At 39.6% G+C, this 24384-nt stretch overlaps 1 long non-coding RNA gene across 1 annotated transcript; it reads left to right on the top strand.

The window, feature by feature from the left end:
• The first annotated feature begins 10208 nt into the window (after positions 1–10208).
• LOC138412177 (uncharacterized) lies at positions 10209–14287 on the top strand. The gene is made up of 3 exons (XR_011244657.1): positions 10209–10635; positions 10771–10829; positions 13797–14287. It is a non-coding gene; the product is annotated as an uncharacterized lncRNA (long non-coding RNA).
• Positions 14288–24384: the final 10097 nt, after the last annotated feature.

Genomic DNA, 24384 nt, shown 5'->3' with positions numbered 1-24384 from the left:
ATAAAATAATATGTTTATTTATTCCATCTTGTTTCATAACTATTTTTGTTTTATTTGTGTTGATACAGTTACATTTTGTTCTGTTGTTGCCTTTTAACTGAAGTGCCAGTATGTATGACATGTGTCAGATCAGCCTATGTTGTGGTGGCTGGTCATTATCCTGTCTGGTCAACAGACTGAGGCCCCTGCTGAAGAAATACAGAGTCACTGTGTACTTGTCTGGCCATGACCACAATCTGCAGGTATGTAAGTGAGTGCACGCTCAATCATAAAAAATATCATGTGTACATAGATTCATCAAGGAAGTGTATCTCAGTGTGTTGTTATTTGTCTGTCTGTCTCTTTGACAGTTATTTATTCTTTTTCATATCCCACTTATCACACTGTGTTTGAGAAGAGTATGTGCAAGATTGCCCCTCTCTGTACAGGCGGTGGCATTCACTAGTGGGTGCTACAAAGACTGTACTTGTTGATAGTTCAAAGCTAGTTGGCATCATTTTCTGGCACCAAGACTGGCATGTGCCCACATTACACAATCACAGGTTTTATACATTTCCAAAAATTAGAAACCATCCAGATAGTTATTGGGTTAAATGATACTTTGTTTCATTGGATATTACTGGTCAATATAATTAGTCATAAAGATGAAATCTTATTTATTTTATATGAGCACAGTGTTGACATATTGTTCCAGGAAGATGAGCATTTGTTTTTCCTGCAGTAGTATAACTTACAGTCCAACAATTGGCTTCAACTTATCTCAATGAAGTAAATGATTGCACAATGTGATGGCTACTGAGTAAAGACAGCATTAGGAATGGTACACTGTAAGCCTTATCTTCACTATGCAAGTCTGTATGGCACAAAATGACCGTAAAAAAACTAAAGTCACTGCACAACAGAAGCAGAAAGGGAGGGGGGATTGAAAAGATGGAAACAATAACATAGAATGATACACTGTGATGGAATATCTGGTAACTTCATCTACCACTTGTATGATATGGTTCTATATTTAATTTTATAATTACCTCAACATTATGAAGTTATCTGTGTGTCTGTAAAACACGTTGGAGCAAGAGGAATCTACTGTGCAACGTGAGTGTTGCAGTCTAAGCATACAGATGTGTTGATTGTCAATATGTGTGTGTCAGTGTAAGAGGGAATCAATGTGCTGCATAAAGCCCTACAATGAAATAAGATTGGAAACAAGTGGTGGATATGAGAACAGTTCAATCAGGAGAGACTTTAACTTGACAGTTGAATAATTTTTTTTATTTCTATGCAATTAAGTCTTTTGGCATTTTGACCCCTATGTGATGTCATCGGCATCAGAGGGGTTGATGGAGAAATAATTATGAATGACTCTGCTGGACTGGACCATGGCTTCGGATTAAACCGGAGGAGATTGGGTTGAAGGGGAGTTACAGCGGATCACTAATGATAGCTGACTGCCGGGGAGAGGAGAAAGGATTTCAAATTTGATCACAACCGCACGACTGGCTGGATGAGATTGTGGCAATATCTGAATGGCCATTCAAAATGCCCACAATCAGCTGATTAATAAGAAGAAATATATATAGAGAGATAGATTTGTGAGTAATTGAATATTTCAAATTTCAAATTTATATAGCACGGTATCACAACAAGCAGTTGTCTAAGTATGCTGCACAAAAGTCCAAGTCCAAGAAGAAACACAAAATCCAACTTGTTCCACACCGAGCAAGCATGAGCAACAGCGGGGAGGAAAAACTCCCAGGTGTAAGAAACCTCCGGCAGAACTGGGCTCTGTGTGGACGGCCTCTGCCAGGAACGGTTTATGAGAAAGTCTTCCTGAATTATACTTCCTACTTATACTGCGCAGCATCATGTTGCAGCTGAATACCCCTCATCTTACCCTCCTCTTCCAAACATGAAAGAGAACCTGTGGCAGCCTTCACTTGTCATAAAAACTCAAGAGGCATTTAGTTTGTCCAGTTTTTACTACTGTAAAAACATGGCGGACTCTGTAGAGAGGACCTGCTCATCATGTAAATATAAAGTATTTGAATATAAATGGCTCATTCTAAGAAAAAGACAATCGTACAATTTAGATAAAACACACTAGTGAAAACATCACTAGGATTACTTTGTATTCAGTTTCTGCTCCCTTTCACCTAAATCATACACACTGAACCTTTAATGAATTTTGTCGCTGTATTTTGGTCTAATTGAGCACAACATTGATGCCTTTAATGCTGTCTGTCTCTGTATTTTTAACAGTTCATCAGAGAGGATGATGGGAGCTCATATGTAGTCAGTGGGAGTGGGGTGGTCAGCGATCCTGACACCACTCACCAGGACAGTGTTCCTCAGTCCTGGCAGCTCTACTCCAGTCCTGTCAATCACACCATAGGAGGTGTGGCTTACTTCCAGGTCACTGAGCATAAGATGACAGTCACCTTCATGCAGACTAACGGAAATGTGTTTACCGCACAGAGCTGCCAACACGTATAGTCAGAAGTAATGGAATGCTCTAAAACTGAAGATATGATTACTGATATCTTTGGGTGATGGCATGTTACTATTAAGTGAAATGTGTATATTCATAGTATTTTGTACTGTATGTCATGTTTTACACATGTAACAAAATATAAACTGTTTTATGTCTTTTGTTGTGCATTGTATTTCATGATGGAGGCCTCAATGTGCAGGATGAATTATAGCTCTACTTGCATACAAGTAAGTAGTAGAGCAATAGTAGAGCCAAGTTGAGCATTGTTAGGTTTGCAACCAAAACATCTGCTCTGGCATTTTCACTCAAAATTGGACCAAATTAATATTTGATTGTCATATTACTGCTTTTATTTGTTCAAGTTTGTATTTACTTTGCTTGCTTTTCAGTCAAAGCACTTCCGTTTTTTAAAGTGCTATATGAATAAAGTGTATTAGTAGTAGTAGTATCAATATTATTATTATCGTATAGTATTCAAGTGAGTTTACTATGAGTGAGTGACGACAACAAGTTTCTGGAATCAGTGTGGGCGCCCATCTGCCTTGACTAGAGGAGAATAATGGAGGAGAGGAGAGATGAGTGGATAAGAGGGGAGAGAAGAGAGAGAGAGAGACAGAGAGAGACTGTTGTTGTCATAAAAATATAAATATAATGAATAGTGATACATTGAGATGCAATTATATTATTAATAATAACAGTTTATCATCATCAGCATAATCATAATATGGTGGTAGTATTAGTAGTGAAATTTGGAGAGAGAGGGAGAGAGATAGAGAGATGGAAGCACAAACAATGGACTTTAGTTACATGAAGTAATATGATAAAAATATGGGGCCACAGGCACAGTTCAGTGCATGTTGGGAGTTGTAGAAGAAAATTGTTGTTGTTTTCTCTATTTCATTTGATATTTTTATGCACCTTTCAAGTTCCTGCTTTTCTTCATGACATCGATCTTTGTGTTTACTGTATCTACTTTCCCAGGAGGATGGCTTTTGAGACAGCTTTCCTGATTACATGTTGTTATGGCCTGGCTGGCTGAGACCATAACAATAATAATAATAAATGTATTTATACATAAAATGCAGCTAAAATGTATTATCATAGCAACAGGTCTTGAGTTGTTTCTTAAAACTATCAATAGAAGAAGCTTGTCTGATGTGTGGTGGGAGTTTGTTCCAAACCTTTGGATAACATAGCATAGGAAAGCATAGCAAGAGAAAGCTGCTTCCCCAAACCTTTTATAGTTTGTTTTTGGGACATTGAGCAAGCCCGCTGTAGACGACCTGAGGGAATGATTTGTAACATATTCCGATAAACAGTCAGAGATGTATGACGGTGCTGTACCATTAAGAGAATTAAAAACAAGTAAAATATTTTTAAAATCAATCCTCAGTGATGCTAGAAGCCAGTGTAAAGACACTAAAATAAGAGTAATATGGAATCTTTTACTATTTCTCATTAAAACCATGGCTGCTGAATTTTGCAAAAGCTGTAGGCGATCGATGGATTTTTTCAGTAATCCTGAATAAAGTGCATTACAGTAGTCCAGGCAAGAAAGTATAAAAGCATGAATCAACTTTTTGGCAGTTTCCAAAGTGAGGTACAGTCTTACTCTTGCAATGTTTCTTAAATGATAAAAGGCAATCTTTGTGACATTGTTATGTGTGGATTAAAATCTAGTCCTGAGCAACACCCAGGTTCTTTATTTTTGATTTGTTTTGCTGCTCTAACTTTGCTGATAATCTTTTGTCCTTGAACATCAGTACCAATTACAAGATTTTCAGTTTTATTTTCACAGGCAATTTATAACTTGGTTTGGCGCATCAGAGTCATCTGGCACTAAATAAGGGAAGACACATGATGGATCAGATTTTTCAAAGAACTAAAACAAAAAAGAAATTCAACTGATAAGGCTGACAGGAACTGAATTCCAGACCAAAACAATATCAAATTAATGCTACAGAAATCAAAACTCATCTGAATGGCAGGATAAGCATGGCTATTATTATATGAGGCAGTGGCCAGCTACCTCTACTTCACTGATGGCCCCCAGCTCCAGCCAAAGCAGGATCTTGCAACACAAGACACACAAGCAAGTATACCTAGGCAAGATGCTGAACCCCAAATTGCCCTTCATTGAAATAAAAACTGTATGAATATGTGTGTGAATGGGTGAATTGCAAACTGTATTGTAAAGTGCTTTGAGTGATCATCAAGACTAGAAAGGTGCTATATAAATACAAACCATTTACAAGCTCTCACATCACAGTGTGAATTCAATTTACTTGAACCCCCAATGCATACAGATATGCCACATCAGCAGGGGTGCTGAAGGTGTTTATCACATGACTTAGTGAATGATTGGAACATAATTGTATAATATATTAGCCTGTCCAGGACTTCCTGGAGTTGTATTCACATTTATTTTCACAGAGACCCCTCCATCGGCAAAGAGATGAGTAGATAATGAGTGAATTTTCTTTTTGCGTTGAACTATCCATTTAAGTGATGATTCAAAACCTAAACTCTGAATGTTGACCATTAGAAAGAATTGTACTGCCTTGTGTGATGTCTCTCCCCACTCTGCAGTGAGTAAAACACATCTGAACAAGCCACAACATTTTTATTCTTTCACAGAATTCCCCAAGTGGTCGACAGGTAACAAATGCATGGAATACTTTTTCAGCATTCTTTGAGACGAGATGTTTCTCATTTTCATATTTTGTAGGTGGAAGAAGGCTGTCCCAGAGGCTTGTTTTCATGTAACTCCAAGGTTCCCCACAGTAAAGCTGGGGGCCAGGCTTAAGCCATGCAAGATAACTGAGTTCAGACCAAGCTGCAACATCCCGGGCTGAGCGCTGAGGCCAATACGGAAGTGCAAATAACTGCAGTTCACTGGGTGGCCACTTGAGACTGGCTCCAACGCCAGACTTTAGAGCAGAATTAAACCTGTTTACAGCCTGGTTCAAAAAACGGTTTTATTCTCAAACAGTAAGTTCTTCCTTCATGACAACTCTGGGGAGGGGTGATTTTTTTTCTAACTCGCTCGTTTAGATAATATAGAGGTTTGAAATTGTGAATGATTATCACTTGATTGACATGTGACGTCACCGTTAGCTCGTCACTCTGGCTGTTAGCCTGTGGTCTGCTCGGCTTCACCTGAGCTAACAGGCCAATCCCCGTCACCTAGCACGAGCGGAGTCTGTGGAGGAGTTTTCACTCACATGTCGGATGAATATCATCGTTTGTTGTTCGGCTGATGTCCTGACGGAGAAGTGGAAGACGTCTGTGCTGCAGTGTCTGTGGTGAGTAAAGTACTGTCTTTGATTTACGTGTCAGTAGTGATGAGGCCTCCTTGAGGCCTCCTTGAGCTCACCGGTCGTAGCCAGAGGTGTGTTCCATCCAGGGCCGAAGGTGATGTTGCTTACTGCGGGGTTAACCCCCTTCACTTTCACCAGCAATTGGAAAACAACACACCGGAGCTCCGCTTCATATCAACTCGTTACGCTATAATGTGATCCATATAACGTTATTAAAGATTTAAAAAACAACAAAGATCTTACCAGCCTATACACCTCTCCTACACAGGGGAAGACCACGCCTCCACGACACACACTTTCATCAGAAATGAAACTTATCTCTCTCTCTCTCTCACGTGTCTGTGTGTGTCGGGTCAGATCAAGGTGATCAGTGGGACCTTTCATGTGACACCTGCATTTAGAGACGCGGTCTTTCAGTCGCCTGCAAAGACCCCCTCCATTGCGCTTACCGCTCTGAACGCTGTCTCTGTCCATGCGCACTGTATGGAAGCCCTTGATGGTGGTGTTGTCGTCGGGAACATCCTGGTGCAGCCATGTCTCCGTAAAGCACACTAAACTACACTCACGATACTCCTTCTGACTTTGGACCAGTGCAGTCAGCTCGTCCATCTTATTCCCCAGCGATCTCACGTTTCCCATGACAACGGAGGGAAGACTCGGCTTATAGCTCTTCTTGATAAGTCTTTGTTGTTTCACAGCCTCCCTTTTCCTCTGTAGTTTTTTGCGTCCTCTGCATCCCCTGTGTGTCCGTATCAAGATTTCAGCCGGAATATCGTTGTCCGTGGTCACCGGAGGTCGCTCGCTCTCTCCAACTCCACGCAGGGAAAGACCGCGTCTCTAAATGCAGGTGTCACATGAAAGGTCCCGCTGACCACCTTGATCTGACCCGACGCACACACACACACACACAGACACGTGAGAGAGAGATAAGTTTCATTTGTGTGTGTCGTGGAGGCGTTGTCTTTCCCTGTGTGGCAGGAAAGGTGCAAAGGTAAGATCTTTCTTGTTTTTAATTTTTAATAACATTATACGGCTCACATTATAGCGTAACGGGTTGATATGATGAAATTATCAAATGTCTGCTGCAGAAGAGTGTTGTAAGAGTAGTGTGGCTCCTTTAAGAGAAGGGGCAGTGTATATGTGTACGCCACACATATACACGCTGTATGGAGTGGGAGAGAGCGAGCAAGAGAGAGCGAGTGGGAAGGATGAGAGACGGTGAAGGCAGCAGGGGCAGACAAGTCCCTTTCAGGTAATGCAATAACTTTATTACAGTTTCCCTTTTTCCAAATGAACAACTGAGACGATCCCTCATGCGATTAGTTTATCATTAATACCATGGCTATTTTGTATGCTACTTCAACTGTTCTTTTATGGGGTGCAGTTTGTAAAGCAGCTCACGCTGAAAATAACAGCAACATTTTGTCACATTTAGCTTCAAACCATGTTTAAAAAAATTTTGAGAGTCACTTTTTTGCACATTTACAACAATATTTGTTAACTTAGAGATATTTTGAATATTTAAATCCAAATGTTAAATGTTACACTTAAATGTTAAATATAAATGCTAAATATAAACCTAAATGTTAAATTTAAATCTAAATCTAAATCTAACTATGCAATCTAAATGTTAAATCTAAAAGTTAAATCTGAATCTAAAACTAAATGTTAAATCTAAAAGTTAAATCTGAATCTAAAACTAAATGTTAAATCTAAACTAAATGTTAAATCTAAATCTGAATGTTAAATCTGAAACTAAATCTAAATTTTAAATCTAAATGTTAAATCTAAATCGAAATGTTAAATCTGAAACTAAATCTAAATTTTAAATCTAAATGTTAAATCTAAATCTAAATGTTAAATCTTAATCTAAGTCTAAATGTTAAATCTAAATGTTAATTCTAAATCTAAATGTTAATTCTAAATCTAAATGTTAATTCTAAATCTAAATGTTAAATCTGAATCTAAATCTAAATATTAAATCTAAATGTTTCGGGTGAAACTAATTATTTAACTAATATGCAAATTCAAATGCCGGTAACAGGAAGTACCAAAATAAAAGCTCGAGGAGGTCAGAGTGTGTTTATAGTGGCAAATAATGGGAAAAAAAACATCTTATCCGGGGAAATGGACTCTTGGACATGGAATATCGTGTTAATAACTACATAAAATAACAAACACGTTTGGAGAAACTTTATTTGAAGAGTACTTTGAGTTTTTAGTGTCACTTTTATGAAGACGATTCACGATATTCCATGTCCAAGACTGTTTATTTGTATAGCGCTAAATCATAATATACATTATCTCAAGGAACTATACATAGAAGGTCAAGACCTTCAAATCTTGTTTAATATAAAGAAACATAACAGTTCCCACAATGAGCAAGCACTTTGGTGACTGTGAAGAGTAAAAACTCCCTCACTTACAGGGAGAAACCTCTAGCAGAACCAGGTTCAATATGGACGGTCATCTGCCTCTACTGGTTGGGGTGAGCAGAGAAAAATGGGGAGAGAAGAGAAATAGTGGGGAGGGGGAGGCGAGAGAGACCTTACTCTAGTTCTCTTACTAGTTCTAGTTACTTACTAGTCAGCTCTTACTAGTTAAAATGTAAACAAACACAGTGTAAAGAAGTTATTGATTATCAATGATGGCAGCACCAATTAATATAATAATTAATTAAGTATTGTTGTTAATAATAATAATAATAATAATAATAGTTGTTCTCCTTCGGTTCTGGAGTCAGAGGTATCTGCAATGAGAGAGAGAAAGAGAGAGAGGGACTATGGGAGAAAAGAGACACGTCAATAACATAGTTTTTGACATTTATTAAAAAAAATAAATGAGTGGGGGGGGGGGGGGGCAGAGAGACAGAGAGAAGTGGAAAAGTGCTCTGTGGATGATGGGAGTTTCCCCTGCAGTCTAGACCTATAGCAGCTTAAGGGATGGTTCAGGACTCACCTGATCCAGCAAGGCTTTATCAAAAAGGAATGTTTTAAGTTTAACCGTAAATGCACAGAAGTTGTCTGCCTGGTAGCTGAATGCTCTACCTCCTCTTCTACTCTTACAGACTCTTGGAACCACAAGAGAGCCTTTTTTTGGGAATGAAAACACCTACTGTAGATGCTTGAGAGAGAGTCTGAGCCAGGGACAGTAAATATGGTTGAGGTTCCATCAATAAGGTGAGTAATAAAAAATGTGATACCTTACAATATACTGTGATGTTAACTGTGTTCTGAGAATGTTTTTGAAATCTGTGGGGATTTATGTAGATAACATTTATTTGACAACTTGTACCATTTCTATTTGGGGGGGCAATTCACGGCTATGCTCAGTATCAAATTCTAAATCCACATTAAAAAATTGAGGAGTAAAAAAATATGAAAAGATGAGGAGGGGGGTTGATTTTCATGTGATTTTTATTGTGTTGTAGACTGGTTTGTTTTAAATGTCCCCCAGGCAAAATGGAACGTGCGTAACTTGTAGTGACTACAGTATCAGTATAGTGCCTGGAAAAGATAATTTTGGATACATGCCTCGAGCTGCAACTGACAACGGACACAGAAAGTAATGCATGTAAGACACATTGTCATCATCCACAGGGTCTCCTCCTGTGTCCTTTCACCTCCCCTCTATAATGTGTATACTGATGACTGCCGCAGCTGGCATGACAACAGATTACTTTTCAAATTTGCTGATGACTCTGTGACAGTCAGTCTCCTCCATGCCTTGGGATGATTATTAACTATGATCTCTCTGATGTTCCTGATGATGGCTGTTTGTATTACAGATAGCAAGTGGCTGATCCCTTATTCAGTAGAACATGTACTTGTACAATGTAACTTGTACAATGCTCAATGATATATATATCCATTTCAGATTTCTGCAACATACCTTGTAATTTTATCCATAATTAATTATGAAAATAAATCCTGTTTATGATTTTTGATATATGACAATTTGATTGTGACTGATCATAATTCAAGGTCAGCTTTAATTTGCCTCAATTCAAGATACTTTAAATTAAGTTTAAAGTGAGAATGTCATCGTAGAAATCCTGAACTTGAATTGTGACTAATGAAGCATTGTGTTAGTTCATGCAGGACACAGAGTCATGTGCTCAGCTACCGATAGGTTTATGGGTACTCGTCAGTCACCCACCAATCACAGCCCATTCTCTCACCAAATTGGTCTCTTTAAATACGACCTCATCCTCACTGATCCCTGCTCAGCTCTAACACTTTTAGCACTGTAATGGAAATGTTACATTTTTGTATGTATGGTGGCTTAAGAGACTTGAGTTTTATGGCCTTGAGAAACCACAACTTTATGGTATCTTTTAGTATCTCTGATTGGGATCAAACAACTGGGTTCTCACAGGGGGGGTCATCCACAGAACATGTAAACAAAAGGACAGGATGTCTCCTCCAGTGAGTGAAACTAAAGAAGGGTAATATATACCTTTGCATGCTTAGTGGGAGGGGGCTGTGAGTTATAAGAACACAGATTATCCTATGTTCTTTGCTCATTTGTGCATGTCAATCAGGTGATGTGTACTAATGAGTCCATCTGCAGATGCTGAATTAAACTTATAGAAAGAAGTGTTTGACTTTGTGCTTGTTTCACAGAAATTGCTGCCGCAGCAGAGAGTACAAACACGGTTGTGGTAAATTATCTTAACCAAAGTACCTTGCCTGCTACGCCCACTGGGGGGTTCTGCATATGTTCCCTGTCTTAACTTAGCACGCTGCTCAGCTAACCAGGGAACATCCAAAGAATGGAGCCTTCAGCGCCAATCATAACTGTGTCCCCATTGGCAACAAATGGGTAAATCATAACAAAGGGTTCCTGACTGAACTCGGAATTAAATGGTTAATATCTGAAACTATAATAGTTCAACTGAATTGTAGTTATCTAATGTTATTTTAATGCTACCATTACCTGTCTTGACATGTACCGTAGATGCTTGAGAGAGTGTCTGAGCCAGGGACAGTAGACATCACTGAGGTTCCATCAATAAGGTGAGTATTGAAACACATGATATTCTACAATATACTGTGATGTAGATTCTCAGAAAGTTACAGAAATTTGTGGGGAAAAATTGTTTGCAGATGCTATGAATGTCGTGTTAATTTCTGACACTCAGTTCACATTTATAGAGTTGGCTTGTTTTGTCAAGAAACCATCCATGTAAAATAAAAGAACATGGAAGAAATTATTTATCATGTATTGCTATATTTATTTCTTTATCTGAATTCTCTGAATTTTTATCAGAACTAGTTCTTAAAACAGATCAAATCATTATAGCCGGTGATTTCAATATTCATGTAGATGTTGCCAATGACAGCCTTAGTTCAGCATTTAAATCAATAATAGACTCGATTGGTTTCACTCAACATGTGAATCAACCGACCCACTGCCTGAATCACACTCTTGATCTTGTCCTGACATATGGCATTGACATAGAAAATATAACAATATTCCAACAGAACCCGCTTCTGTCTGACCATTTTTTACTTACATTTGAATTCTGAATTGTTAATTACGTCAATTCTGGACGGAAAGTCTATTACAGTCGATGTTTATCTGACAAAACTGTTCACAAATTTAAACAACTGCTCCCCTTCTCACTTCCCTTCCCTCTCAGCCATGTGTCAGTACAATACAAGAAGATTATCAAAACCTTACTCCCACACTAGTTGATAACTTTGTAAATAGTACTGCAGCCTCACTAAAAACAGCACTTGAAGCTGTCACCCCATTAAAAAAGAAGAAAGTAAATCAGAGGAGATTAGCTCCGTGGTATAATTCCCAAACGCGCGTTCTAAAACAGACATCGCGGAAGCTAGAAAGGAAGTGGCGTTCCACCAATCGCCAAGACTTCCACCTAGCCTGGAAGAATAGCCTTATAAATTACAAAAAAGCACTTAGAAATGCCCAAACCTCTTATTATTCATTACTAATAGAAGAAAATAGGAACAACCCCAGGTTCCTCTTCAGCACTGTAGCCAGGCTGACAGAAAGTCACACCTCTACTGACCCATCTATTCCTCTAGATCTGAGAAGCAATGACTTCATGAGCTTCTTCGCTAATAAAATTACAACCATCAGGGATAAAATCCACCACCACCTCCCAGTGAATAACACGGATACATTGTCTGGTCCTGAAACCGTAGCACCAGATTTATGTCTAAACAAATTTTACTCTATTGATCTTCCTGAACTGACCTCGTTAGTTTCATCATCTAAACCAACTACTTGTCAGCTGGACTCTGTTCCAACTAGACTTTTTAAAGAAGTCCTCCCCCTAATTGACAGTTCCATTTTAAATCAGATTAATATGTCTTTGCTAACCGGCTACGTACCACAGGCTTTTAAGGTAGCCGTTATTAAACCTCTGCTTAAAAAGCCTACGCTTGATCCAGAGGTTTTAGCTAACTATAGACCCATATCCAACCTGCCCTTCATTTCCAAAATCCTAGAAAAAGCCGTTGCTAACCAGCTGTGTGGTTACTTAGATAGTAACGGTTTATTGGAAAAATTTCAGTCAGGATTTAGAACCTATCACAGCACAGAAACAGCACTATTGAAAGTCACTAATGACCTTCTTATGGCATCAGATGATGGACTTGTCTCTGTCCTCGTCTTGTTGGACCTTAATGCAGCCTTCGACACAATAGATCATAAGATTCTGCTACAGAGATTAGAACAACATATAGGAATTAAAGGAACAGCACTACACTGGTTTAAATCATATTTATCAGATAGATTCCAATTTGTTAATGTTAACAATGACTCCTCCATGCACATGCAAGTTAATCATGGAGTTCCACAAGGTTCTGTCCTTGGACCAATACTGTTCACCTTATATATGCTCTCCTTAGGCAACATTATCAGACAGCACCACATACAATTCCACTGCTATGCAGATGACACCCAATTGTATATTTCCATGAAGCATGATGAATCTAATCGCCTAGTTCAACTTCAGGAATGTCTCAAAGATATCAAGGCGTGGATGACCCAAAATTTTCTACTTTTAAACTCAGACAAAACTGAGGTTGTTGTAATTGGCCCTAAACATCTCAGACAAACACTGTCTGACCAGATAGTCACTTTGGATGGTGTCAGTCTGGCTTCCAGCTCCACTGTGAGGAACCTTGGAGTGTTGTTCGACCAAGACATGTCATTTGACCCCCATATTAAACTAGTGTCTAGGACGGCTTTCTTCCATCTGCGCAATATTAACAAAATTAGAAACATCCTGTCTAAGCAGGATGCTGAAAAACTAGTCCACGCGTTTGTAACCTCTAGATTAGATTACTGCAACTCTCTATTAGCAGGATGCTCCATGAAGACTGTTAAAAGTCTCCAGTTGGTCCAAAATGCTGCAGCACGAGTGCTGACAGGAACTAGAAGGAGAGATCATATCACTCCTGTCTTAGCTTCCTTACATTGGCTCCCGGTAAAATTTAGAATAGAATTCAAGATCCTGCTCCTCACTTTTAAAGCCCTCAACAATCACGCCCCCTCATATATCAAAGAGCTGATAACACCTTATTATCCAAGTAGATCACTTCGTTCCCAAAACACAGGCTCTCTAGTGGTTCCAAGAGTCTGTAAGAGTAGAGCAGGAGGTAGAACATTTAGATATCAGGCTCCTCTCCTGTGGAACCAGCTCCCACTCTGGGTTCGGGAGGCAGACACTGTCTCAGCATTTAAAGTAAAACTAAAAACCTTCCTCTTTGACAAAGCCTATAGTTAGGGCTGGATCAGGTGAGTCCTGAACCATCCTTTAGTTGTGCTGCTATAGGTTTAGACTGCTGGGGGAACTCCCATCATGCACTGAGCACTTCTTCACTTCCCTCTGTCTCTCTGCCCCCCCCACCTGTTTATTTATTTATTTATTAGTTTTAACATGTCATCATGTCAAAGTGTCACTTTGTCCTCCCATAGTCCCTCTGGCTCTTCTCTCTATCTCGTTTCAGATAACTCCGGCACCGGGACTACAGGACAACAACGACCACCATCACCATTGTCTTCATTTATTACAATAACTCAGCAATTCATTAATATATCTAGTCATGTTGTAGATCTATACATTGTTATTGTTATGGTTAGTCTTGATTTTGATGGTGCCAAATTGTTACTGGTCTCTCTCTCTCCACCTCATCTCTCTCTTCTCTCCCCCGCTTTCCAACCATCTCTCCTTTCCTCCCCCCTTACTTTTCTTTCCTCACCCCAACCGGTCGAGGCAGATGACCGCCCACATTGAGCCTGGTTCTGCCAGAGGTTTCTCCCTGTTAATGAGGGAGTTTTTCCTCTCCACAGTCGCCTGTGCTTGCTCATTGTGGGAACTGTTGGGTTTCTCTATGTTAATATTGTTTTAAGGTCTTGACCTTTAAATGTAAAGTGCCTTGAGATAATGTAAATTATGACTTGGCGCTATATAAATAAAATTGAATTGAATTGAATTGAATTTACCATTTGCACATTCAGTATGGCCAGAGGCATTATGTTTTCAAGTTGTCCATCCATCTGTCAGTCCCATTCATGTGAATGCAATATCTCATGAACAACTACGTTATGTTAGTCAAAGGTCAAAAAGTCAAGCTCACATGGCTTTGCATTGTTTTGAATATAATTTATCAAGATTGTCCAAAGGAAATATAATTACATGTGGCACAAATATTCATTTGGACTCAATGATGACTTGAATAGAATTCAGTTGTCAAAGATCAAATGGCAAGGTCACTAGGACCTCACAAAGCACACTTCTTGCCTTGTATATGTGATATATCCGAAATGCCTTCAGGGAATTCTTTCACATTTGCCACAAACATTCACATGAATTTGGGTTTCATTTTGGTAGCCAAATGTCACAGTGTTCTCACAAAGTATGTAAATATTTTTCCTTAAATTGATATCTAAAGATCAGCTCATGGGAATGTCGTCAAACTTGGTAAAAATATTAAATTCAATTCAAAGATGAAGGGTTTTATTCCATTCGAAGTTAAAGGTCAGAGTAACATCACTGTGAATGTGATATGTTAGGACTGTCAGTAGGGAATTTCATTATATCTGGTAACTTCGACTGCTTGAGGGAATTTCTTATCAACGTTACATGAGTTGTCACTTGGATTTCAGCCCTCTAGCTGGTCAGGGGCCTAAACAGGGTTTGCAGACTCTTGGTTCTGGAGCTTTTTGGAAAAATTACAATCCCTTTCAGGGCCTTCCCAAGGGCCTAGGAGCCCCAAATTTGACCCACTGGTCACGATGGGCTCTTTGAGCCTGCATAACTGATTTTCACCAAAACTGCAGAGGGGCCCAGGTGACCTTTGTGACTTTTGGTATCAATTAAGCCCATTTCTGAAGTTCCATTTTGATAGCAGCACCTCATAGTAATGGTTAATATTTACCAGTGTGTTAGGTGAATGTGTATATGTGCTCAGGAAACTATTTGTAATACGGTATGTTCTTGTAGCGTGAAGTAATGTTGATAATTACATGACGACGATTAAGCTAACATTAGGCACATTAATCTCCTGCAATGCTAACTGTGCGTCGTCTGTGGAATAGTAGTACACCGTGGCTGTGGAGAAACTATTGGCTATTCTATATTTGCGTTACTGAGTGAGTATAGTGTACTTAATTGTGAGTTGCAATATATTATCAGTGTTGGGACCTGGTATCTGTGAACCATAGTTGGGCCTACATGTGTAGTCAAAAGCCTGACCGCATGTCTCCTTTGCTCTGGAGACAAAGTAGAGCTTCCAGAACTCAGTCTCCCAGGGTGCTTCATCTTCACACATAGGTGGTAAAACTGCTCCTGGAGACAACTCTCAACCACTATTGGTCACTGTGTGCCCCATGACCCACGAGGTCACCAGGCCAATATTAGCCGAGTTCCCCTCTCCTCGCCCTCTTCTCTCTTCGCTTCTTCTCTCTTCTCTTCCCCTGCTGACCTCTCCTGGAGGAGTAGGGTCTGGCCCTGCTCTCCCAGCCAGGGAGACCTCCTCCCTCCACAAGCTCCTCAACTTCCAGCAGACCTGCCTGGAGCAGACTGCTAAAAAAACCTTCCAAAGGCAGCGACGCGAGAGCCTTCCTAAGAACTTCAGCACAACTGGCCACGACACAAGGTCTGACCAGCAAGTGCACAACATTAATGGTGCCCCCGTGTGAGGGAAAGTCATTAATACCAACATTAATGATGCCCTGTGTGAGGCAGAGTACAGTTGGCAATAATTCATAATTATGCAATATTGAAAAAGAAAAAAAAAACTGAAATAAGTGGAATCCTGAATTTTCAGTCAAGCCAAAGTTTGAATTGAATTCCACTAGTCTGCCACCGGAGTAGACATTCAACCGTACTTACAAACAAGTGTATTGTGGTGAAATTGTATTTGTGATTGAACCCTTTATTAATAATAAATTATTAATAACAACCATTCTAAGTCCTCATAGTGTTACACTTAAAGCTTGCTATTGGTGCTAATAACTCCAATTGAATATTCCTTGTCAAATTTTAAGAATGTCTTTTAACATTTGAATATCTCATATTCAATGTTAACTGGTCAAGCTGTCAAATTTCCTGTAACTGTTAAGTGCTGTAATTAAGACATAGCGTGGCCCCGGCCCTATGTAACAGAGCTTATACCTGACTGTTACTGCCAAGCATTTCAGCCTAAGTTGGATAAGAGAGCCTGAGAAAGAGCCACAGCGTGCTTCCAGCCCTGTGAATTTATAGAACCCCTAACTGTCACTGCCCTGCATATCATTTAGTGTGATTAAACCATTTTGGTGAACTGATTTACCCACCATAATTTTGGTTAGGCTAGTGTACGACCAAAACTACACTACAAGGTGTCTGCCAGAGCAACACCGTAGCCAACCACACTGATTTGTTGATTTATATACCTTGTAAATCTAATCCTTGTATTTCAGACCCAACAATGGAGAACCCCTGTGTAGAACAGTTTGTTTCTTCCCTTGCACAAAGCCTGAACCCTGGCTACCCTGAATTCATCACTAAGTTGAACTTCAGTGAGTGTAGGAAAGAGATAGACTCACTACTTGACGACAGGTGTGATGCACAGACAGCATCCAAGGGTCCATTGTTGAGATGTTTGCTTTTAAATTTCCACAGGCAAACCAACCTTGCCTATCAAAGCAAAGCAGCCCTAGAACAAGAGGCAAAAGCCCTGAGAGCTCAAAATGCTCTTCTCCTCCAGGAGGTTCAATCTGCTAATAAGAAAGCCCTGCACTATTTAGAAGATCTGCAATCAGCAGAGTCAGATCTCTATTCACACAAGGAGGAGTTCCTAAAACTTAGATTAGAAGGCCTGGCCTCATGTCAGTTGTTCAGTCAAAGTGATTCTGGTTATTCCAATTCACACTCCTTCAATAGTGCAAAGTTAACTCCCTCTTCAGTCCGAGGATGGGACAGAATCCAATCCGACCCTAAATCTTTGGGAATTAAGTCACCTCCTGAACCTCCACTGACAGACAGAGGTTACAGCTCTCTAACTTCCCACCTCTCTGACACTCACATTGATGACACATGCAGTTTATCCTCCAGAAGATATTCTGCCTCATATTCTTCTCAGCCACTGATGCATGACACATTTTTCTGTGCACAACTCTCCGAAGCGGGGAGTACAACATTCCAGGATAGTTTAGCTCCTCCCCCTCAACCAGAGAGACCTGTAGCAGGTGATGCACGTGCCCGGACCTCACAATGTCCGCGTTTTGATTTGCTTGAGTTTCTAGCTAAAGATATTGGACAATTTGACCCAGGAAATGGTGATAACAATGTTGACAATTACTTTAGGGAACTAGATCTCAATCTAATTGACATGCCAAATGCATCAGAGAGAGAGAAGGTCAAACTTGTGTGGAAAACCAGCTCTACAGCTGTTCACAAGTTTATTCAGACACTTCCTGCCAGTGTCATAAATAACTTTACAGAGCTCCGTCAAGCACTAGTCGAGGAATTCTCCTCTACTGTTGACGAGATAACATCCATTGTTACAGCATCCCAAATTAAACATTCCCGTCGCGAAAATCCCAGAGATTATTTCAGACGTTTAAGAAATGTTTATTTTCAGGGAAAGAACACACCAGGCCTAGAAGAACACCCCACCTTCAAGTCCTTGTTCTTGCGTAACCTACATCCATGTATACGCACACATGTGGTACTGATGACACAGCAAGGTAAACCTTCAATGCAGCAGATCAGGAAGATGACACAGGTAGCTTGGGAAACTGTTGTCACTTCCAAGGCTACAGTAGGTGCACCTGAGCCTGTCAACTCAAACACCAAGGTGTCAAATACATCCGCCGCCTCAAAACTTCACCCTCACAACAAACCAAAGGGGGGTGACAAAAGGCAGCGTAGGGACACAGAGCGTAACCGCCATGTCCACCAACTTCCCGGAGATAGGCATTCCCACAGCAGAAGCTGTAGGAAGTCATACACTGACATTCTGGCCCAGACACATTACCAGCCACTAGACTGCTCAGATGATGACCACAGCATCTCTGAATACAGTTCAAATCATAGTTATAACCCAGCAGACAGTTACAGCCCTGAGCCACGACACAGGCATTCCAGAGCTCGCTCCTCATGGCCGTAACCAACACAGTCTCTAATCTTTGTACTGACAGTAGGTATGACATTTCTTGCAGTTTATAGGTAAACAGTTTTGTTAGCAACAGCAGCAAACTCCAAAAACCTAAATTCTGATTAAACTTAGACACCACTGTCAACTTTGTAAATACATTTGGACAAACTACTCTCCATTCACTGATAATAAAATCCATATATGTCCTTTCACGACACATGTTAGGACATGAGAACATTATCACACAAAACAATGATACTGCCATTTGGATTCTGAGAAGGTTGAAAGATTTATGACACCCTTCCGGGCGAAACCTGCCCTGTTAAAATGTTAAAGTCTCCCAGATCAGACTGAGTCCACATTGACTAGCATCCAGTGAACAGAAGACTCTTGGATAGTCCAGAAATGGCCTTATCATTGTAGGTGCCACTCTTTCTGCATCTTACTCTAACAATTAACATGTCTAACTTTCCTTTTCTCACTAACCTAGTGAAGAATACAGGTTATTCATATTGTACTGTCATTGTGATCTGAATTATTTGTCAAACTTGACTCTTGCTTAGCCGATACAGTTAGTATAGACAAATGCCCAGATGTTAAAACCCAAATGAACTGAAAAATAACTTTTCCAGTTGTGGACTACACATGTTTGAGCTTTGCCCTCAGGAACACACGTCAGGCGATCCTGCGACCGAAGGGGGGATGTTGGGACCTGGTATCTGTGAACCATAGTTGGGCCTACATGTGTAGTCAAAAGCCTGACCACATGTCTCCTTTGTTCTGGATACAAAGGACAGCTTCCAGAACTCAGTCTCCCAGGGTGCTTCATCTTCACACATAGGTGGTAAAACTGCTCCTGGAGACAACTCTCAACCACTATTGGTCACTGTGTGCCCCATGACCCATGAGGTCACCAGGCCAATATAAGCCGAGATTCCCCTCTGCTAGCTCTCTTTCCTCTTCACTCTTCGTCCCCTTCGGCCTCTTCCCCTGCTGACCTCTCCTGGAGGAGTAGGGTCTGGCCCTTCTCTCCCAGCCAGGGAGACTTCCTCCATCCACAAGCTCCTCAACTTCTAGCAGGCCTGCCTGGAGCAGACTGCTAAAACCTTCCAAAGGCAGCGACACGTGGGCCTGCCTAAGAACTACAGCACAACTGGCCACGACACAAGGTCTGACCAGCAGATGCACAACAGGATCCACAAATCAACAAGACCACGTCACTGGACTTCGAACAGCACATCCAAAAAGGACCTTACCCTCTTTTTCATGGATGGGTCACAAAACTGGGCTTTATTATTACGCTAGGCTAAGCAAAGGACTGTTTAATCCTATTTCTATTTCATGTGATGTTTATAAGTTTGACTGTTGCTGTGATATTTGGTAATGTGTTATTTGAAAGTTAATGTTAGTTCTGTTATGCTGATCACTTCTTTGCATGCATCTGACTACTTTCTTTAACCTGGCACCAACACCTCACACACTCATCTCCACAAACTTAACACCTACATGTGATCTCAGCCACATGGTCTCACCACTCCAGGGGGCCTTTTGTCTTCATAGTGGCCAGCCGCCATTTTGAAATCTCAGTCACTCACTCACACACACAAATACATGCATACTCGCATACACACCTGTATATAGTAAGTACACCTTTTGTTAGTTTTTGTGTTAATACTTTTATTATTCTCATAATAAATGTTTTTCTCCAAAACATGTCTTAGTTAATGTTGCATAAGTGTGAATTTTGCCAACCTCTACACTGTCAAGAACTCCATATCCTTCAACTTTGCTAGCTATTGATGTGGTAATTTTGGTTATAGTTATATCTTTTCCCGTCCTTTGAAGGGTGGTGCCCCGATTTATCTTTTATTAGTTTAATTATTATTTAATATAAATATTTTTAATATTAATATTTAATATTTCAGTGATAGCCACATTTATTGAATGCCTAAAAGCACACCATTTAATGGTGCCCTGCGTGAATGAAAGTACATAATCGTACCCCGCGCGAGGGAAAGTACATAATAACAACATTAATACCAACATTTTTGGTGCTCCGTGTAAGGCAAAGTCATTATTAATAACATTATTTTGACGCCACGTGGGGCAGTGCACAACACTGGGTATTTTACAGACAACTGTTTGATAAAGTGGTATCAGAGGGGGAGGGTATAATGATTTGGGGTGGAGACCTAAATATCAGACTACATCCAAAGCTTGATTGTTAAGCCAGTGGAACACAGAAACCAGGGATTAGTAAGAAGTTTGTAAGTTTAATGTCAAAATTGGGAGTAGGTAGATAGATAGATAGATAGACATACTTTATTCATCACCGAAGGGAAATTTTTACATAAAGAGTAATTGATGTTTGGAAAGAATTAAATCCTAAGGGAAAATACTATACATTTTTCTCAGCACCACATTAAATATACTCCAGGATAAATTATTTTTTCATGTTCAGTAAGGACAGTTACAGGATCGAAAATTGTGAAATTGGAGTGAGAGACATATCAGACCTTAGTCCTGTATATATGACTCTGGCTATGTCAAAAGAACAAAAATCAACACTTTGGAGGCTAAATATAAATGTATTAAAAGGACAAATGAAGGACGAGTTTATTAAAGAAATTCAGTTGTATGTAAGGGAGAATGATAATGGTGAGGTGTCTCCCTCGGTGCTGTGGGATGCGTGTAAAGCTGTGATTAAAGGAAAACTAATTGCTAAATCAACATACTTGAAAATGCAAAAACAGGAAAAACTCAATAAATTAGAATCAGAGCTTAAAAAATTGGAAAAAGAACATAAAAAAAATGTGGACAAGAGAATAAACCAAATTATCAAAAGAGTTAGAACAGAGAGAAATTACATCTCAGGACAAGAGATTCAAAAAAAGCTGTTGTACATGAAACAGAGATACTACGAAGCAGGAAGTAAATCTACAAAACTGCTGGCGTTCAGATTAAAAAAGCAAATGGCAATTAATAACATACAAAATTAAGGACTCAGCTACAAATCTACCAAAATATAAGACGGAAGAGATACATACATGTTTTGAAACATATTATAAGAATCTATATTCCCAACCAAAAAGAAATAATAAACATAAGATAGCCACATGGCTGGATTCCTTAAATTTACACAGGGTGTCAGAGGACCAGAATTCAGCTCTGACAAAGGAAATCACAGCAGAAGAAATAAACTCAGCGATTCAAAGCTGAAGACCAACAAGGCTCCAGGCACAGATGGATACACCTCAGAGTTTTATAAAGTGCTCGGAGAACCAATGATCCCCTTGCTAAATAATGCATTTAACTGGGTGCTAAAAGAGGGAGATATCCCGAACTCCTGGAGCGAAGCCCACATTTCGGTTATCCCGAAGGAAGGAAAGGACAAAATGGAGTGTTCTAATTTTAGACCAGTTAGTGTCCTTAACCAGGACTATAGATTATTCACCACTATCTTAGCTAGACGTTTAGAAACAATTTTGCCAGACATAATTCATCAGGACCAGACGGGCTTTATAAAGCAGAGACAGACACAGGACAATATCCGACGTACATTACATGTTATGCAAAACATTATTGAAAAAAGAATAGAGGCGATAATATTAGGATTGGACGCAGAAAAAGCGTTTGACTCTATCAGGTGGGATTTCCTATATATGGTGCTGGAGCGATTTGGTTTTCATGCAACGTTTGTACAATACAATACAATCTTTATATAATATAATAAACCTACAGCCAGGATTAGAATTAATGGGAATCTCTCAAACGCTTTCATATTAGAGCGGAGGTGTCACAAGGGCTGTTCAATTAGCACGCTATTATTTGCTCTCTATTTGGAACCCCTGAGTCAATGGATAAAACAAAATGAAAATATAAAAGGTATCAACTTTAAGGGAAATGAACAGCATTATTTGCAGCTGATGTATTAATATACTTAACAGATCCCACTAAATCTCTTCCAGCACTCATGTCAACACTTGAGGATTTTGGCTTATTTACTCTACTGTAACTTTACTTGAGAATTCATGTCCAATTATGTCTCTGCTCTGCGGTGGACAAGTATAGGAATGTTTTATACTGTTGTAAAATTGTACAGATTATGTAAAATATTGATGGAATATTGATATGTGGAATCAATAAAAAAGATAATTTAAAAAAAAAAGAGCTCTGGGTGTTGCAGGTCAAAAGATCAAATTTGGGGCCTTTTGGGTTCAAATTCCACCTGCCTCAGTTCGAGCCCCAAACCACCCGGGGGCCCCCAAATTGTCAGTAGAGGTTCCCCTGGGGACCCAGGCAGCGCAAACTACGTTCTGGTCGCCGCAGCCGGAAGTTATTTTTCTTAATCTCAGGGTGTGAAAGTTTAAAATACCTGAAAAAGGGAGTATTTGAGTGAACGATAAATGGACACAAACCTTTCTCAGATCATGTGTTTTATGATTCATTATCAGGGTAACCACCTACTGTAAATACAAATGCCACAATGTGTACAATTACTGCTGAATATCTACAGAACTGAAATATAACATACGTCAATAGACGATACTGAAATATTACTATAGACAATGTACATCCAAACAGACATTTAACATGTCTAAGCTGTCACCTAGCACTTGCATTCATTAAACAACTTTGGATACCAGTAATAAAGTAAACATAAGCATGTAAGATAAACACATACAGCATTCCACAAAATATTCTCTAAATCGGCTTACTTCTAATATACTGATAATATATTGCAACTCACAATTTAGAACAGTACACTCACTCAGTAACGAAAATATTTCAGGCAACATAAATATAGAATAGCATACTTGCAATAGCATACTTGCAATAGCATACTTGCAACAACATAATCACATAGTTTTTGTACTACTATTCCACAGACGAAGCACAGTTAGCATTGCAGGAGAATAATGTGACCTAATGTTAGCTTAATCGTCGTCATGTAATTAACAACATTACTTCATGCTACACAAATATACCGTATTACAAATAGTTTCCTGAGCACATATACACATTCACCTAACACACTGGTAAATATTAACCATTACTATGAGGTACTGCTGTCAAAATGGAACTTCAGAAATAGGCTAAAATGATACCAAAGGTCACAAAGGTCACCTGGGCCCCTCTGCGGTTTTGGTGAAAATCAGTAATGCAGGCTCAAAGAGCCCATCATGACCAGTGGGTCAAATTTGGGGATCCTAGGCCCTTGGGAAGGCCCCGAAAGAGATCGTTATTTTCCCAAAAAGCTCCAGAACCAAGAGGCTGCAAACCCTGTTTAGGCCCCTGACCAGGTAGAGGGCTAAAATCCAAGTGACAACTCATGTAACGTTGATAAGAAATTCCCTCAAGCAGTGAGTCCAAGTTACCAGATATAATGAAATTCCCTACTGAAAGTCCTAACATATCACATTCACAGTGATGTTACTCTGACCTTTTACTTCAAAGGGAATAAAATCCTTCATCTTTGAGTTGAAGTTAATGTTTTTACCAAGTTTGACGACATTCCCATGAGCTGATCTTTAGATATCAATTTCAGGAAAAATATTAACATACTTTGTGAGAACACTGTGACATTTGGCTACCAAAATGAAACCCAAATTCATGTGAATGTTTGTGCCAAATGTGAAAGAATTCCCTGAAGGCATTTCTGATATATTGCATTTACAAGGCAAGAAGTGTGCTTTGTGAGGTCCTAGTGACCTTGCCATTTGATCTTTGACAACTGAATTCTATTCAAGTCATCTTTGAGTCCAAATGTATGTTTTGGCCACATGTAATGATATTTCCTTTGGACAATCTTGATAAATTGTATTCAAAACAATGCAAAGTCATGTGAGCTTGACCTTTTGACCTTTGATTAACATAACGTAGTTGTTCATGAGATATCGCATTCACATGAATGGGACAGACAGATGGATGGACAACTTGAAAACATAATGCC

This window comes from Paralichthys olivaceus, chromosome 12 (assembly GCF_024713975.1).
Source record: "Paralichthys olivaceus isolate ysfri-2021 chromosome 12, ASM2471397v2, whole genome shotgun sequence".
Taxonomy (NCBI): domain Eukaryota; kingdom Metazoa; phylum Chordata; class Actinopteri; order Pleuronectiformes; family Paralichthyidae; genus Paralichthys; species Paralichthys olivaceus.
The sequence above is the reverse complement of the archived record's forward strand: the minus strand, read 5'-3'. Positions and strand labels throughout refer to the sequence as shown.